The sequence below is a fragment of the Plecotus auritus genome (genome assembly GCF_963455305.1).
Source record: "Plecotus auritus genome assembly, chromosome: 5".
Taxonomy (NCBI): domain Eukaryota; kingdom Metazoa; phylum Chordata; class Mammalia; order Chiroptera; family Vespertilionidae; genus Plecotus; species Plecotus auritus.
In genome coordinates, this window is record NC_137776.1 from 28,491,581 (window position 1) to 28,509,229 (window position 17,649).

At 37.9% G+C, this 17,649-nt stretch overlaps 1 protein-coding gene across 3 annotated transcripts in view; it reads left to right on the top strand.

The window, feature by feature from the left end:
* The window catches only part of NYAP2 (neuronal tyrosine-phosphorylated phosphoinositide-3-kinase adaptor 2), a 240,673-nt gene that overhangs the window by 38,984 nt on the left and 184,040 nt on the right, over positions 1 to 17,649 (top strand). The window lies entirely within an intron of this gene.

A 17,649-nucleotide genomic window follows, 5' to 3' on the forward strand; every position in this document is an offset into this window, starting at 1 on the left:
CGGTCGTCAGGGCACCTGTAAAACCCGTTCCCTTCATCCCTACATTCAACCCTTTGTTCTTTGAATTCCAGAACAGATCATTTAACCTTCCTCTAGTTTTGTTAAAAACATGTTTTTCTTTTTACTGCTTATAAATTATTTACATATTAAACGTGTTCATCTTAAAATATCTTAACATATTTGATACTACTATCAACTAAATGCCAACTCCAGTGCATAGACCTAGAAAAGTTGAATATCAAGGCGATCTAAATTGTCTTTGAATAACATAATTTGAGTTGCAAACCTTAAACCTGATGTAGAATACTAGCACTGAAAATAAATGATAAATCAGAAAATATAAGGATAATGCTGCATAAATTCCAAACTTGAAGGTTAGAATCTCAGTTCTATTGTCAATTCTTTACATTAATATAGAATGGATAAAAGAATCAGACAAAATGATTAGATAAAAAAGGCTGAAAGATCAAATGCAATAAATCTATAGAGCACTAATCTAGGAAGGACTTGGAAATGGCCAGGGAATGGTGAAATCAATGTCTTCTACATTCTACTGCATCAGTTTTGCTTAATTCAATAAGAGCAATCTGAACTGGTAGCTCCCCGACTAAGAGTTTATTAAACAAGATTCTGAATACAGTGAGAGCAGTTCCAAACAGCTGTTCAAACAAATGTAATTTCTGTGACTGTTCTTGATGTTCTTGGGTCTGATCCTTAGTTTAAAAAGAACTCAGGTGGGATTTTATTTGAAGTGGAATTTAGGAAGTTTGAACATGTGATGGAAAGAAAAACAAATGAACCTGGGAAGCTGTCCCAGTTTGTGGCCACCTGAGATTGGTCTTTTCAGCTTTGCTGGCAAAATACAAGTGCATAGCCATGCTGGTTGCTGAGAGATCCAGCTGTATGAAAGTGAAGTAAAGAAAGAAGAGAGGAGAGAGAGAGAGAGAGAGAGAGAGAGAGAGAGAGAGAGAGAGAGAAGTGAAAGAGTTGGAATCTTTTCAGTCAATTAACACACCACCTCCTGGTTTTGAGGACACAAGCTGTAATCCAGCAACAGTTACCAATAACCATCAAGTATCAGTGGAAAGTACATGGCTGTGGTTGTGGGGGTTCACTCTGCAAGAGTCCAGAGGAATTATAGGAAACAGAAAGGTTTATTTAAATCAAGATATTTAGGGATGGGAGTGGTGAAGGATGCTACATTGTTTAAGTTGATACCTCTCTTTTAATGAAATACCTGAATTAATGTGCTCATTTTTACTTATTAATTTTTTAAAAAGTATGCGAATATATTAGTCCTTAAAGAAACCTTTTGTACTAATGTTATGAGTCATGAATGCTTCTGAATTGTTGATTTCTGGAACTCAATACATGTGTTTATATCTCTGTGGATGCACATAGATGCAGCCAGCCCTAAACACCCCCAGTAGTGCCGATTTCCCTCTCCTCCCAGGAAGCTCCCACTTTAAGCTACACCTTCCAAGCTTTCAAATCATCATCACTATGTAAAAGCACTGAATGGTGACAAGCCATTGTCTTTGTCATGCTCCAGAATCAAAATGAGCCAGCAGGGATTCAATGAGCAAATTCTAAGTTGAGGCTGTTAATTTCAGATTGGTTTGCAAACTGTGAGCTTTGTTTCTGCTCATTGCCCTCCTGGTTGGTATATATTCAGGCCTGAATCAATTCTGGTGAGTGGAAAGGACACGTATGTGCTTATGATAGAGCATTTCTGAACAACCTGCATAAGAAACATACAGATGTCTGTTCATTACAGCACTCATTGTATCTTGTAGTATTCAACATAACACACTGAATATATACATATGTATATGTATATGTATATGTATGTGTGTATATATATATATGTGTATATATATATATATATATATATATATATATATATATATATACTAATATACACTAATATATAAGAACCCTGGGTCATAAAGACCAGTAAGGATCCAGGCTGGACCAACCGGAAGTCAGTCCTGCAGTCAGCGCTGGGTTGACATGGCTGGGTTGACTAAAAAGATTCCAACTCTTTCACTTCTCTCTCTCTCTCTCTCTCTCTCAATTCTTTCTTTACTCCACTTTCATACAGCTGTATCTCTCAGCAACCCAGCTGCTGACTGCTTCAACTGCAGGCTTGGTGCCCCAGCACTGACTGCTGAGGGGGCTGTGCATCAGGGCCAGAGGGAGGCCTGAAGAGAAGCAGGGACTGATCTGTTGCCTCTGTGGCAGCTTTTGATCAATACTTGCCTCTCTCTTTCTCTCCCAGTCTGGCCAGCAGCCTTGCCTCCATTTTTCTCCAGGCCTATACCGGGGCTGCTGATCAGCCCTGTCTTTCTGATCAGGCCCTGTTGATAGGCTCAGAGACGCTGACTGGCATAGGAACCGACCAATCAGAACCAAATGTGGGTGCTGTGGGGAGCCAATGGCTGCCTAGAAGGTGGAGCTTTTGACACTGACTGGCATAGAAACTGACCAATCAGAACCAAATCTGGGTGCTGAGGGGAGCCAATGGCTGCCTAGGAGGTGGAGCTTTTGACACTTGAATGGCATAGAAACCGACCAATTAGAACCAAATTGGCCAGCAGAGGAGGGCAGTTGGGGGCGAGATCAGGCCAGCAGGGGAAGGCAGTTGGGGGCAACCAGGCCAGCAGGGGAGGGCAGTTAGGGATGATCAGGCTGGCAGGCAGAGGCAGTTAGGGGCGATCAGGCAGGCAGGCAGGTGAGCAGTCAGGAGCCAGTCGTCCCAGATTGCAAGAGGGATGTCTGACTGCAGTCGGACCTAAACCATAGGGATCAGGCCTAAAACATCCCCCAAGGGGTCCCCAATTGGAGAGGGTGCATGCTGGGCTGAGGGAAACCCCCTCCATGCACGAATTTTGTGCACCGGGCCTCTAGTGTGTGTATGTTTATAGTATACTAGAGGCCTGGTGCATGAAATTCGTGCACGGATGTGTGTGTCCCTCAGCCCAGCCTGCACCTTCTTCAATCTGGGACCCCTCGAGGGATGTCTGACTGCCCGTTTAAATGGGCAGTCGGACATCCCTCTCACAACCCAGGACTGCTGGCTCCCAACTGCTCGCCTGCCTGCCTTCCTGATTGCCCCTAACCGCTTCTGCCTGCCAGCCTGATCACCCCCTAATCACTCCCCTGCCAGCCTGATTGATGCCTAACTGTTCCCCTGCCAGCCTGTTTTCCCCTAACTGCCCTCCCCTGCAGGCCTGGTCACCCCCAACTTCCCTCCTCTGCCGGCTTGGTCACCCCTAACTGCCCTCCCCTGCAGGCTTGATTGCCCCCAACTTCCCTCCTCTGCAGACCTGATCCCTCCCAACTGCCCTCCCCTGCTGGCCTGATCGCCCACAACTGCCCTCCCTTGCAGGCCTGGACCCCTACTGCCCTTCCTTACTGGCCATCTTGTGGTGGCCATCTTGTGTCCACATGGGGGCAGGATCTTTGACCACATGGGGGCAGCCATCTTGTGTGTTGGAGTGATGGTCAATCTGCATATTACTCTTTTATTAGATAGAATAGAGGCCTGGGCCAGTTGGTTTGCCCTGAAGGGTGTCCTGGATCAGGGTGGGGGTTCCCTTGGGGCATGAGGTGGCCTGGGCGAAGGGCCTGTGGTGGTTTGCAGGCCAACCACGCCCCCTGGTGACCCAAGTGGAGGCCCTGGTATCTGGGCTTTATTTATCTTCTACAATTGATACTTTGTAACCTGGAGCGGAGCCAAGCCTTCTGCTTGCTCTGTGGTGGCAGCCATTTCTGTTGGGATTTATGTATCTGCTATAATTGAAACTTTGTAGCCTTAAGCGGAGGCCTGGGCCGGCCAGGGTGTGTGGAAAGCTTGGCTTCCTCCATTGCCGGGGAAACCCAAGCCTCACTCCTGCTCTCTGTGGCTGTAGCCATCTTGGTTGGGTTTATTTGCATATTTGCTCCTGATTGGCTGGTGGGCGTGGCTTTGTAGGTGTAGTGGAGTGATGGTTAATTTGCATATTACTCTTTTATTATATAGGATAAAATTTATATATAGTTTAAAATAGTTTTAGTGTAAACTGATGTTTACAACTAAATGTGAATCATTTATATAAGTAAACTTATTTGCACAAAAACCATCCACATTTTTTAAAGAGGTCAGCCAACAGTAAATAAAATGTGTCAGTGTCATCTTACTTTTGCTAGCTAACCCTTTCTTATCACAGAGGTATCTGCCATCCCACAAATTTGTCACTGTTAATAAGGGTCTTGAATGCCATTTTAAAAATCTTCTATCCTTGTTTATATTGTTTAACCAGTCAAGAATACCTTCTGTTTTGAAAGCATCAAAGAAACCTTTTCCTTGTCTGTCAGAGACCAATCCAGATACATTCTTTTTGCCCACTCCCAATGAATCTAAACCAGCATTGCCTTATCTAGGTTAGTATAATAAGATTTTTTTCATGCTCTTGCCTTTTTTTTTCCTTTTTGTTTAAATTACTTCTCAATTACAATTGACATACAATATTATATTAGTTGCAGGTGTACAACATAGTAATTAGACATTGATATATGTTACAAAGTAGTCATCCTGTCAAGTCAAATACCCACCTGACACCATACCTAGTTCTTATAATATTGTTGACTAAACTCCCTATGCTATACTTTACATCCTTGTGACTATTTTTATAACTAGCAATTTGTACTTCTTAATCCTTTCAGCTTTTTCACCCATCCTGCCAAACCTTTCTCTATCTGGTGACCATCAATTTGTTCTCTGTATCTATGAGTTTGTTTTGGTTTTGTTTGTTCATTTATTTTATTTTTTTAAATTCTACATATAAGTGAAATCCTATGGTATTTGTCTTTCTCTTTCTGACTTATTTCACTTAGCATAATACCCTCCAGGTTCATCCATGTTGTCACAAATGGCAAGGTTTCATTTTTTTTATGGCTGAGTAATATTTCATTGTATGCAAGAAAGAAAATTAAAAGCCAAAATTTCTGATAAACATAGATGAATATATTTTTGATAATGAGTAAAGATAAGAGCCAGTCAAATAAATGTATATTTATTGAGCATCTGCTATTTGGCAGATACTCTACTGGCCATAAAATAATAAAATAGAAGAGTGGAATGAGTTTAGGTGTAGGTATCAAAGGTTTGTGTTGTAATAATAGATGTTCACTTACTAGCAGTCATTTATCCTTGAATCTAATATTCCTTGATTATATAAGAGAAGCAATAGTACTGACTTCACAAGTTTGTTGTGAGGGTCAAATGAAACAATACATATTCTATAGAGCGTAAACTCTAAAATGTTGTGCAAATACGGAGAACTCTTACAATGCTGCAGATGAGGCATAGCCCAACAGAAGGAATACTTTACTATGTGTTTGAAGACATGAGAGTTATTTCTTGATACAGTTAAATTTAAGCAGTCATGTACTATATTACGAGATCATTAAATGTATGCAAATAACACAAGTGCAAAATAAACCCAAACTAGTTTTTTCTTTTTTATAAAATGCATTTTCATTTCAAAATACCTTTTTTTACCTTGTACCCAAGGAAAGAAGATAGGCCTCAATACATAGCACCTAAGTCACACCCCCAATTTTCTATGCACCATAACTAGTTCTGATAATCTGATGCCTAATAATATTTATTAGGTACCAATATTACAGGATGTAACCTGCAAAATCAGAGAAAGATAATACATGTTCTTGGCCTTCACCTCCTTAAGAATGTATATTTTTTTAGAAAAAAGATAATGCAGATATTAGAAATAACAAGAATTCAACACTGTCAAGGGACAGTACTACATGACCTACTTCAGCATAGGTTGGTAGATATGGAGTGGGGAACAGTCCTGGAGACTGGAGTGTGTGAGGAAGGCTTAATGTTGGAAATGTGACTTCAGTAGGAAATACTTGCCTGGATAGAGTAGATTTAGTACAGTATTTCTAAAGTCAGTAAATGTGAAGAATAAAACTCATGAGACATGTTTTTATTCCCTAGAAGACTGGTCTGGTTTTTAGCAGTGATGGCAAACCCAACTTAAAAAGTCTTAGTGGGAGTTTTTAATTTAATAAAATGAAATTCACCACAAAACCACTGGCTTCAGCTCAAATGATGGCACTGAAAGAGTAAAAGAAGATAGTGGTTAAGGTTATACTTCCTGGAGCCATACTTCTCAGGTTCAAACCCCCATTCTGCCCCTTGATAACTGCGTGTCCCTTGTTACCCCTTAAAAGCTGTGTGACTCAGTTTTCTCAGCTGTAAAACAGGAATATGATCATTGTAACCAAAAACCAACAACAATGTATTTACATGTGTATAGTGCTCAGTGGTGCCTAATATCACATGGTCAACATTCCACAAGTGTTAGCACCTTGTCTCTCTAGATCTCTACCATCCTTTCCCATCTCTCAGGACCCATGGGGTATCTACAACCTCCAAGCTGAGGACTAGTAGAAAGAATATGTCTTCCTTCAGGTGATGGCTCTGAGAGGTCATCTTAAAACCAATCACTATGCCCAGAAAACTCCCATGTTCCCATGTTCTGATGAAGCCTAAATGCTCTGCATGGAATATCCTTGGAATGGATGAGAAAACACCACTTGGAGGAGGAAGGGAGATTTTGCTTTTTGAAAACACACACACACACACACTAGAGGCCCATTGCAGGAAGATTCCTGCAAGAATAGGACTTCCTGCGGCCAGAGCGAAGCAGAGAAGGGAGCAAAGCCCGCCTCGGCTGCCTCGCTCCCTCCCGTCTCCGTTGCCTCGCTCCCTTTTCTGCCACTTCGCTTCCTTCTGCAGTGCTTGGCTTCCTTCTATGCTGTCTTCAGTCTTCGCTCCACGCCTGTGTATACAAATTAACTGCCATCTTTGTTGGGTTAATTTGCATACTCGCTCCTGATTGGCTGGTGGGCATAGTGGAGGCATGCATGTTTCTCTTTTATCAGTGTAGATATATATTGATTTCAGAGAGGAAGGGAGAGGGAGAGATAGAAACATCAGTGATGAGAAAGAATCATTGATCAGCTGCCTCCTGCAGACCCCACACTGGGGATCAAGACTGCAACCCAGGTATTTGTTCTAACCATGAATCAAACCATGACTTGAACGGAGACCTCCTGGTTCATAGGTCAATGCTCAATCACTGAGCCACGCAGGCCAGGCTAGGAGGGAAGGGAGGTTTTCAAAAAGCAAAATGGGTGCCATGGCTACATAAAGGATAACTCAATATTTCTTTGTTTTAATAATTATATATGTAGGAACACAAAATGTACCTGTTTTTATACAGAGAATTATTTCATTGCAGATAAATGAAACCAGGGAGGTGTTTTATTATACTAAGATGATTTAGATCTGGCAAAACTCCATCATCATCTCTAAGTGTAATTTAGAGACTGGAAATTATTGCTCTGCCCTTTTTGAAATATAATAGAGGATGAATGCATTTACCAGATCTAACAGATGATGTATACTTCACGGAAACCATTACGGAGACTGTAATTTAAAGTAACAGTTGGACCACTTTGGAGCTGATAGAAACTGCTGGCTAATTTCAGCTCAAATTGATCACAAAACCTCACTCAGCCCACATTTCTCATTTTACTCAGGTACAAATTTCTGTGGCATTTATTAATGTAAGAGAAAAATAATAGGACAGATAATGTTTTTTCTTAGCTTCAAAACTCTTATATGCTGTGCTAGTAAGAATGGAAAGTTCATTTATTTGTACATCCATTCAACAAACGTTCCTTGAATTCCTCTTAAACCACATGTTCTTGAGTTATTTTGTAGTAACTTGCTTCATCCTCTCAATAATTGTGCAGTAAGTAGGCCAACCCTCACTTTCTCCTCTCTAAATCTATGTCTGTAGATCTCTTTCTTTATATACACACATGCATACATTAATGGTATTGAGAAATACTAAGTTATTTACACATGTCAAGTAAGTTCAAAGCAGTAAAATGTGAAGTGTCATTCTTAAAAGTTAGAGTAATCCTTCAGTTAAGGAGATGATGAGGGTCTAAATATATCCTGCTTTATTCAAAGTGTCTTGTAACTCTATAATCTGCTTTCATTTGACAGCCTATCAAATATGTAAAGACAACTCTAATGTCTCTTATTGAATTGGATTCGTTCTAAGATAAGCAGCCAAAGAATGCCTGGAGTGTTATGTTGATTAGTCTTTGGTTATTTTGTTTATTTTTATTTGTTTTCTCTCTAAAATAATGCAAAATGATAATAAAATCTACCAATAGACACACACACACACACACACACACACACAGTTCAGGTTCAACCTTAGTGTTATGACACAATCTATTCTTTTGCTTTGGCTTTATCGTTGGCCTTGGAAGGTGAAGTAACCAAAATGCCTGTTTCAATGTAATTTCCATGTCGACAAATAAAGGGGCCACATGCTAACCTGATCAATTCAGGGAAGGCCTGCATGGCGGCCTTGCAAACTCAAGAGCCCTAAAGTAACCACAAAGGATGGTCTGAAATGAAAAACGTTTAATTATAAAGCAGTTTATGGTGGGTACCCACATCCTAGGCTGGTATCTTCCCTGACAAAGGTTAATCTTTACCTTAACTGAGCCTATTGTCTTTTTGCACGTAAAATAACATAGCTGTGAAATGTCAGGGTAACTTGTAACTTCCCTTTTTCCAGATGCCTCAGGGCACAACCAAATGCCCTGGATGCCAGGATGGAGACCACAAATTCCTTCACTGTTACTGTTACCTTGTTAATTGTTGACTGTTAACTATCCTGTACCCACCTAAGTAAAAGAATTATGTGTCTATCATTTTACTTTTTATCTGACCCCAGAGGTTTCCCCACTTTGCTTTCTCCTGCCTCTCTAATCTATCACCAATGAATTTCATGTAACTTATGTCTCCTCCTTTGATTGTAATGTATAAAACAAGGTGAAAAAGTGCCATTCTCCGGAACATTATCCCAATACATTGAGATTCTGCTTCCTGGCAATTGTCGACAGTTTGGCTCAAATAAACTCACAAGAATTCTTTACAGGTTTGAATGATTTTTACGTTAACACCTAGAATTGCTATGTTTGTATAATCAACTATTATGAGATTATTTAGGATACTTTCAAATTCAGCCAGCACGCCCATCTCGGTAATAAAACAAAGCATGCCACTTAGTTTTCCAGGGTAACTACCTTTGAATATTCATTTTCAAATGTAGATGAGCATTCTAGGTATAGCTGGGAGCGTCCTTTTCTTTCTTTGTAGATTGAAAATTCTGTTAATGATGTGAAGTATAACTGTTTGTTTATTGTTGTACAAATAAAACTATGATTGTGAAAGCTGTTGATTTTATGCACAAAACATTAATGAAGTCTTTTTAAACAGTTTTACATAAACAGGGAAACATTGACAGCTAATATATATGTTTATATTAAGTGAGAGACTGCTCTATCAGTGCTGCTCATGCTTCAGTCTGCTCACAAATCAGCCAGGAATCGGGTTCAGATTCTAATTCAGTGGGGTTGGCCTGAAGATTCTGTTTTTTGTAGCAAGCTTCCAGGTGATACCTATCTTGAAGATTATTAAGTCTTGCTTGTGACAATTAATGCTTATGATATAAATACATAGCAAAAAAAAACCAGAATGAGTTATCATAGTTCTAAGGAAGTTAATTCTAACATCACACTCAATAAAGTAGCTTTCAATTACTGCTTTGAAATTCCAGGTATGGCCCTGGCTGGTTTGGCTCAGTGGATAGAGCATCGGCCTGTGGACTGAAGGGGCCCAGGTTCGATTCCAGTCAAGGGCACATGCCGGGGTTGCAGGCTCTAACCCCAGTAGAGAGTGTGCAGGAGGCAGCCAATCAATTATTTTTCTCTCATCATTGATGTTTCTATCTCGCTTTCCCTTCCTCTTTGAAATCAATAAAAATATATTTTAAAAATTCCAGGTATGTAATTTTTAAAGGACCAATTAGGACACTTTTCAGAAAAAGTGTTACTTTATTAATGTTTAAGTTAATTACCTACAAGGGAGCACCCATACGACTGTCAGCTGACTTCTCAACAGAAACTATGCAGGCCAGACGGGAGTGGCAAGAAATTTTCAATGTGATGAATAGCAAGAACCTACAACCAAGATTACTCTACCCAGCAAAGCTATCATTCAGAATTGAAGGGCAGATAAAGAGCTTCACAGATAAGAAAAAGCTGAAGGAGTTCATCACCACCAAACCAGTGTTATATGAAATGCTGAAAGGTATTCTTAAAGAAGAGGAAGAAGAAAAAAGTAAAGAGAAAAATTATGAACAACAAATACATATCTATCAACAAGCGAACCTAAAAATCAAGTGAATGAAAAACCTGAGGAACAGAATAATCTGGTGAATATAATAGAATCAGGGGCATAGAAAGGGAGTGGACTGATAATTCTCAGGGGGAAAGGGGTATGGGGGGTTCATGATGAGAATGGACAAAAATCATACACCTATGGATGAGGACAGTGGGGGGGAGGTAAGGGCAGAAGGTGGGGTGGGAAATGGGTGGAGGGGAGCTATGGGGGGAAAAAGGAGAAATAATTGTAATAATCTGAATAAAGATTTATTTAAAAAATAAATAAATAAAGACATCGGTGTTTTGTATTACGAAGTAAGACTTTTAAAATTTGACTAATAGATTTTATGCAATAAATCCCAATAATAATTATCGCAAATAAAATTACAGATTTATTTAGTATCCCATGGATTCAGTTTTGATGGTGATGTTGGCTTGAACTTGAGCATTGCAGGTAGAATAATGGCTCCCCAAGGACGTCCCTGTCCTCATCCCTGGAACTTGTGAATATGTGGTGTTATATAGGACAGTTGAATTGAGGTTACAGAAGGAATTAAGGTTTCTAAACGCTGATGATAAAATATAGAGACTGTTCATTATGATCTGGGTGAGCACAATTTAACCCCAAGTGTCCTTAAATGGAGAAGAGGGAGGAGGCAGAAGAGTCAGCATGATGGAATTAAGAAAGGGTCCTAATGTCCATTGCAGACTTTGCAGATTGAGGATTGGGCCATAAACCAAAGAGTATGGGCAGCCTCTAGAAGTTGGAAAAGATAAGAAAACAGATTCTCTCCTAGAGCCTCTACAAAGACCTGCAGACCTTTTCATTTTAACCAGTGAGACCCATTTCAGATTTCTTAAATTGAGAAGTATAAAAAATAAATTTGGGTTGTTTGAGCCACTTAAGTTTGTGGTCCTTTGTTACAGCAGTAACAGGAAACTTATACACTTGTGTTTGGCTGAATAATTATTTTAACACCTGGCCATGCAGCACAGATCCAAAAACATGAACCTCTGACCTGTCTCCATATCCACATTTATATTCTCAGCTATCCATTATCTGTTCAAGACACCATTTCATGCCTGAGAAACAATGAGTTGCATATCCTCTTAAATGTGTAGGCTAATGAAAGTTTCCTCATAATTAATCATATGATTTTATCAGCAATGGGACAGATAGTAAATGGCCAATGGCTAGTGTTTGCAAAGTGAGAATAAACATGGCCTATCTTCCTAAGCATTTTATTAGTTTTATATTTTCAAGTGGATGTGTTATGAAGAAGATAAAACATTACCATAGATTTTAAGGAGAAATAAAGGAAACATTGGTAGGTTACAGGGTCTTCTTACACACTTGATCCTTTCTCTATGATTATATTTGCATACTTCTCCTGTTTAAGGTTTACTTGGTGGAAACATTTGAGAAGATTATTGTTTTTGAAGGAGTTCATAGCATGTCATCCCAAAATATGTCTCTTTGACATATGGTGTATTTTGAGTTTAGGGCACTTAAGAAACACCAGGTACCAGAAGGGCACTCTGACCTTCCCTTTTCTTCCTAAAATCAGTAAATACAAATCCCAAGTGCAAGATACCCTTCTGTACTAGGAGAAATAATAACATTGTTATCATCTAGGATGAAAAATTGATCAATGACATTGTTATCATTCATCTAGGATGAAAGAGTTTTATACAAACGTCTTGTTAAAATAATTTTTATCTTCTTTTAGTCTTCCACTTAATTTAGTCACTTTTCCATGCCTCTATTTTTTCAAGCTAATGTAAAAGCAAGTAGAAATTTTCTTATCTCCTGACATCTTCATTTCCTTACAATGGTTCCTATATCACATAAAACTTATATTAAATACATTTGTATGCTTTTCTCCTAAGAATCTGTCTCTGTCAGTTTAATTTTCAGAAGCAGCTAGGAACCCTAAGAGGGTTAAGGAAAACTGTTTTCCTTCTCTACACTTTGGTAGAGGGTCACTGAACTAATTTAAGATTATCAACAGGTTGTTAAAATTTCAGTATTGATTAAGAGATGTATAGACCCATCATTAGAGAATAATTTTTTAAAGAGTCTTGTGATGGGTCCACTCTCTTAATCAGGAATCATGTGAGTAGTTCTGGGGTTTCCAGAGCACTGCTTTATATGAAAATCAGTGTATTTCTTTACCAGCAGGTTGGCCTCTTAGAGTCCAACATATAAAAACATTCACTTAATTACTTTGTTGGTGGAGTTCTCAGATGAAAGGCATTTGCCACACATTGCATTTGCATAAAAATCTACCATTTAATTTAGTAAAGGACCTGGCCTTCTCCTTTAAAAACAAACAAGCAAACTCTAAGTCAATCAGATATGGCCCAATGAACTTGAGTCACTCTCGCCCAGATTTTCATCAGGTGATTACATCTCCTGAGCAACCATTTGTCACTAATAGTTCCTCATATTAACTCTAATTCATAGCCCAAGATCTGATATTTACCTAATTTTCATCCTGACATCTGCTTTTAGACTGAGAACATGATTCTGGCTTTGAGTACCATCTCTGCCATTGCCTTCCATTCTTCCTTTATTGATACAGTATTATGTGCCAGGCACTGGTCCAACACTCTTTAGAATGAATGCAGGGTACATTCTTTACTTTTCTTATTTTCCTGATCATTGTCATGTGCTTTGTGTTGGTCTCTACTAATCTCCAAAATTAACGCAGGACAGTGTTTTATTACATAGATTTAATGCCCATTGTTTTCATTATTTTAAACAGGCTGCCAGATGTATTGCTAGAAGGCACACTAATATTTATTAGTATAGAAAAGTCCACCAATTCTTCCAGAACACACTTCTTTATTGATAAAAATAAAAAAATTAACTGTGACCTAATTTTACTTTAATTCCTTTTGTGGTTATCTTTGAGTATCACATAAAAGGAAAAAAAAACCCCTCTAATCCTATACTACAGAAACTGCTGATGTATTCGCTATAAGAAGAATAGAAAAAACTAAATGTAATTAAATCTAAAACAGGGACCAGAGCAACATCTTAACCCTTGAGTCTCAAGAACAAGATAGATTCTTGTCAACTTCCACCAGGCTCAATGTATTTATATTACATTCTGTTAATATTATAATTGAATAGATGACTCAATTATACACTATACCATTTTATTGTCCCCAAGAATGTGTTGTGAATGCACAAAGATAAATGCAGTTCATTATTATGTTAATCAAGACCAAAGGTCATAGGGCAGGCAGGTAGGAAAAAGTGCCTAATGAAACACTTGCTTTTCTGTATTAAACATCACAAGAGAAGTCTTAATGCCTAAAGGAGTCCACAATAGCAACAGTGATCATCTATGATGTTTTCTAGAATAAAAGTGTTTGATCAGGCAGAAATAATGTGGAATCATTTCTAAGATGTTTTTCTGGCAACCAATTTGTTGGGTTTTTGTTCTCTCTCCTTTTTCTTTCATTACCTGATTATGTTAAACTAATCTCCACCGCCACTTAAGGAAAAATAAACAATATGCAGAGTACAAAGGAGGTTCACTTAGGGGATCATTTTTGAAAATGTATCTGGATTGAGTCATTCTTTAGCTGTGTTTAAGATTTCACAATACAAGTCAGAGACTCTAGGTAATATTTGATTGCACTTTTTAATCAAATGAAATGTCAGTATAACTTTAATATTTTATTTAGAATAGAAGGTCATTTAAAAATTTTTTTTCTTTTAGTAGAATATAACAAAGGCTTAGATTTCAAAAAAGTAATTATGCTTTGTGCTGGGGAAAGAGAACTCTGACCTCTGAGTCATACTAAAGAGGAAAATTCTTCTAGATTTTATGTTCTTCTAGCGTAGAAGCCACATTTCATTTCACCTGTTGCCACACATCTACTCCATGCTCTGGGAACTAGTGCTCAGCTAAATGCTTTGATTGAAATGCCCTACCCATAGTAGCTGTAGTTTAAATTTGCATATATTGAGTTCATTGGAAAAATAAATATTTAATTCCTTCTTACCAATTAGTCAAGAAGTTACAATCTAGTTCTAAACTACATTGTTGACTAATTTCTCTGCAGACTTATAAGGAGATGGTGAATAGCAATCCCTTTCTTAGATATAAATGGCACACATTATTTGAATTCCATTATTAAATTTGCCATTAGTCATTTCTATATTCAATTTCATAACCTCACATTTTTGTCTCTTTAGAGTTCCTCTTTATCCTTTTAGAAACAGAAAGATTACATTCATTCAAATTTTCAGGAAGTGAGTTGAGTGAGTGAAGAGTGAGAGATACCTACAGCTCCTTTCTTCTCTGTTGTATCATATCCACTACAAAAGATTCATCTATACAGCTGAACAATTTAATTTGCTGATAGAAACAGTTTTAAATATTGTGTATTTTAATGTTTATTTGAATTTTACATTTTGTTATTGTTATTTGTTCTATTCCTCCCCAAAATCTGTGTACAACATGTTGAGATTAGGGTGTGGGTTAAGGTAGAGTTGGAGTGTTCTGTTCATCTTTGTATTCCCCAATGGCTAATGTAGTACCTGTGCCCCACCACAGATATGGTTAACAATAGGCCATAAGAGAAAAATCTGTTACTGGAATAAATTTTGGTGAGTGGAAGGCTGAGTGGATTTGAAAGATGTTAGTCTCTTTCAGTGCTTATAGAGATGGAAGACCTTGCAGCTTCCACCTTTCACCTTTCATCATTGGTCACAAGATATCTCTGTGCTTCTTTTTGCTTCTTATAATATTTTTATTTAGGAGAATATCATAGGACAGGAAGGGAATCCAAGGAACCTTCTATCTACCAAGAATACTTCTAAAATTCCTTGACTCTACATGGACTAAAGATGGGAGAAAGTTCATTAATAAAAGCAAATAAGTCATCGTGATTTCTGTTAATAACTAATTATAAATAGATCACTTAGGGATAATTGACAAGGTTATGAGTTATTGATGATAATAACAATTATTATATACTTTATAAAAATTTAAAGCTTAAGTGTGTCACTGTAATTTAGGAAAGACAATAATTTATGAGCCTTTGTAGAATTATTTATTTGAGTCAAAACATTTATCTTCTTCTGTCACAGATTGCAGTATAATTAAATGTGGTTGTCTCAATATCAACACTGATTAGTTAGAAATGTAAATAGTCAAAATGCTTGTTCCTAATTAGAAAGTGATTTCCCCCCTGATGTCTGTATGTATGTCATATAAAAATATAATATCTAGTAAAACAAACTTGAACATATGTATATGCATGCTGTATATTTTGCATAGGTTTATTTACTATGTAGGCTTAACCTACATACATGTAATTAATTATATTTGCTATTCTACATATATTTCTCTAAATGTTTTTAAATAAATGTACATGGCAGTGATTGTTACCAAGCTTGAAAAACAAAAAAGTCTGAAGGTTTAAGTCATGAAAACTACTAAAATTTGGATTTAAAGAATGAAATGAAGGCTGCATCTCTCTACTTTTTCATTTTCTTGCTATGCAGTCTCTTCCTGTCCTCCCTCTATTGCTGCTATCATCATTTCAGCGAGACCTGACTTAATCATTCTTTTGTATCTTGATAAGTTTTAGCTGTTTCCCTGACCAAATGCACCCATCCACACTAGAAAACTCCAGTTTTCAATTCTTCCATCCTAGAGAGTGGCTTTATAACTTTGATGACATTATATGTAGGTCAGAGGAGAAATGTTGCTACTCATCTTCTTGATTTTATTAGATCAAATATTTCTAGACCAGCACCAAAGAAATGTGATTCCCCTTACCCATACTGAAATCCCTAACTTTGTAAATGTAGTTGACCTGGATCAGAATGTAAGACAATAGAAGTATTTTTAGCAATGCTGAGTTATAGTCAGATCAGAATATTGTTTAGAGCTCCCCTGCCAGTAGTTTCAGTTGGTGCATTAAAAAAATAATTACCCATTTCATGTTCTAATAACATGTGACTGTCTATACCAAGAGCATTTAAATATGTTGATTTAAATTTTAATCCAGGTAATTTTAGTTATTTATATGTTTTAAAATCATTAACCAGTTTCTATGTATTGGTGATCTATAGCAAGAGATTCAAACTTGAATAACCTATTGTGACTAGATATGTAACTTAACATCATGAAACAGACCAGGTAAGAAATAAGTAGGAGAAGACTGTTCATCTGGAAAGGATGCCCTATGTAGGTCTGTCATCTGTCTCTCAACCCTAGCTGTATATAATACATTTTAGTACTGTAAATTCCAAGTAAGCATTGCTAAGGTCAGGCTTAAACCTGCACCCCACCAGCCTGAACTTAAATTTAGCTGCCATCACAAGGCCAAAACCTTGGGCAGCCCTGCTGTCGATGCTGAAATGTAGGATGAGGACTGGCCCAATTACAGCTCAGGCTCTGGAACCATTTTACAGTAGATTATTAAATGATAAACAAATTTGCAGAAATAATGTTGTCAAATTGAATAGGTCATCAATCAATCAATGAATCAATCAATCATGTTTCTTTTTACATATTTGTAACTTTGATATATCTTTGTTTAGCATGTTATTTGCTAATAATTTGCTCTATTAGTCAGAATTCTTACTACTTTGAAAAATGTGTTATTGAGCTTTATTGTAATAGCAAACACTTCAGGGCAGGAGAACTTGCCTCCAGTGGACTCTAAAATTACCAGCAAGTAATTAAATCAATGTTTAATTCGGACATTTGGACAAATTGTTTTCAATCGCATAATTTGGAGTCATTTCTTCCATATGTTACTTTGTCCTTTCCTTGACACCTGTGGGGAAAACCCCTCTGCAGGTCTTTTCCAGGATATTCAGAAAACACTCAGGTGATAGAGTGCCAGACAGTAGCAGGGTCAGCACAGCACTTTATCTGGCTCTGGATTATAAGCAATGTACACTATAGGAATCCTGAAGGACTATTCTTATATGGAGGGGCAGCTAAGTAAGCCATTCTGACGATGTTCCAAGCTAACGAATCGTGAGTCCTCAGGGAAGTTTTCCTAACACAACTAGTGTGCAGCAAAAACCTGTCAATGACTCTTTAAATGCTGTTTCAGATGGAAGGACTGGGGTACATGAAAAGGGAGCAAACCAGCTTCTCAGGTGTGATGGACACAGACTTGAACTTCATCTCAAAGCCCTTTCAAAGAAAACTTATATTTCTGGCTGTTGGGACTGTGGTTATAGCAAGGGGCAGCCATATCCAGCAATTGGTAAAGGCATGGCTGTAAAATTTGACAGCCATTTGACCTCCAGAACTTCCCTGGGGATAGGTCAAGGCT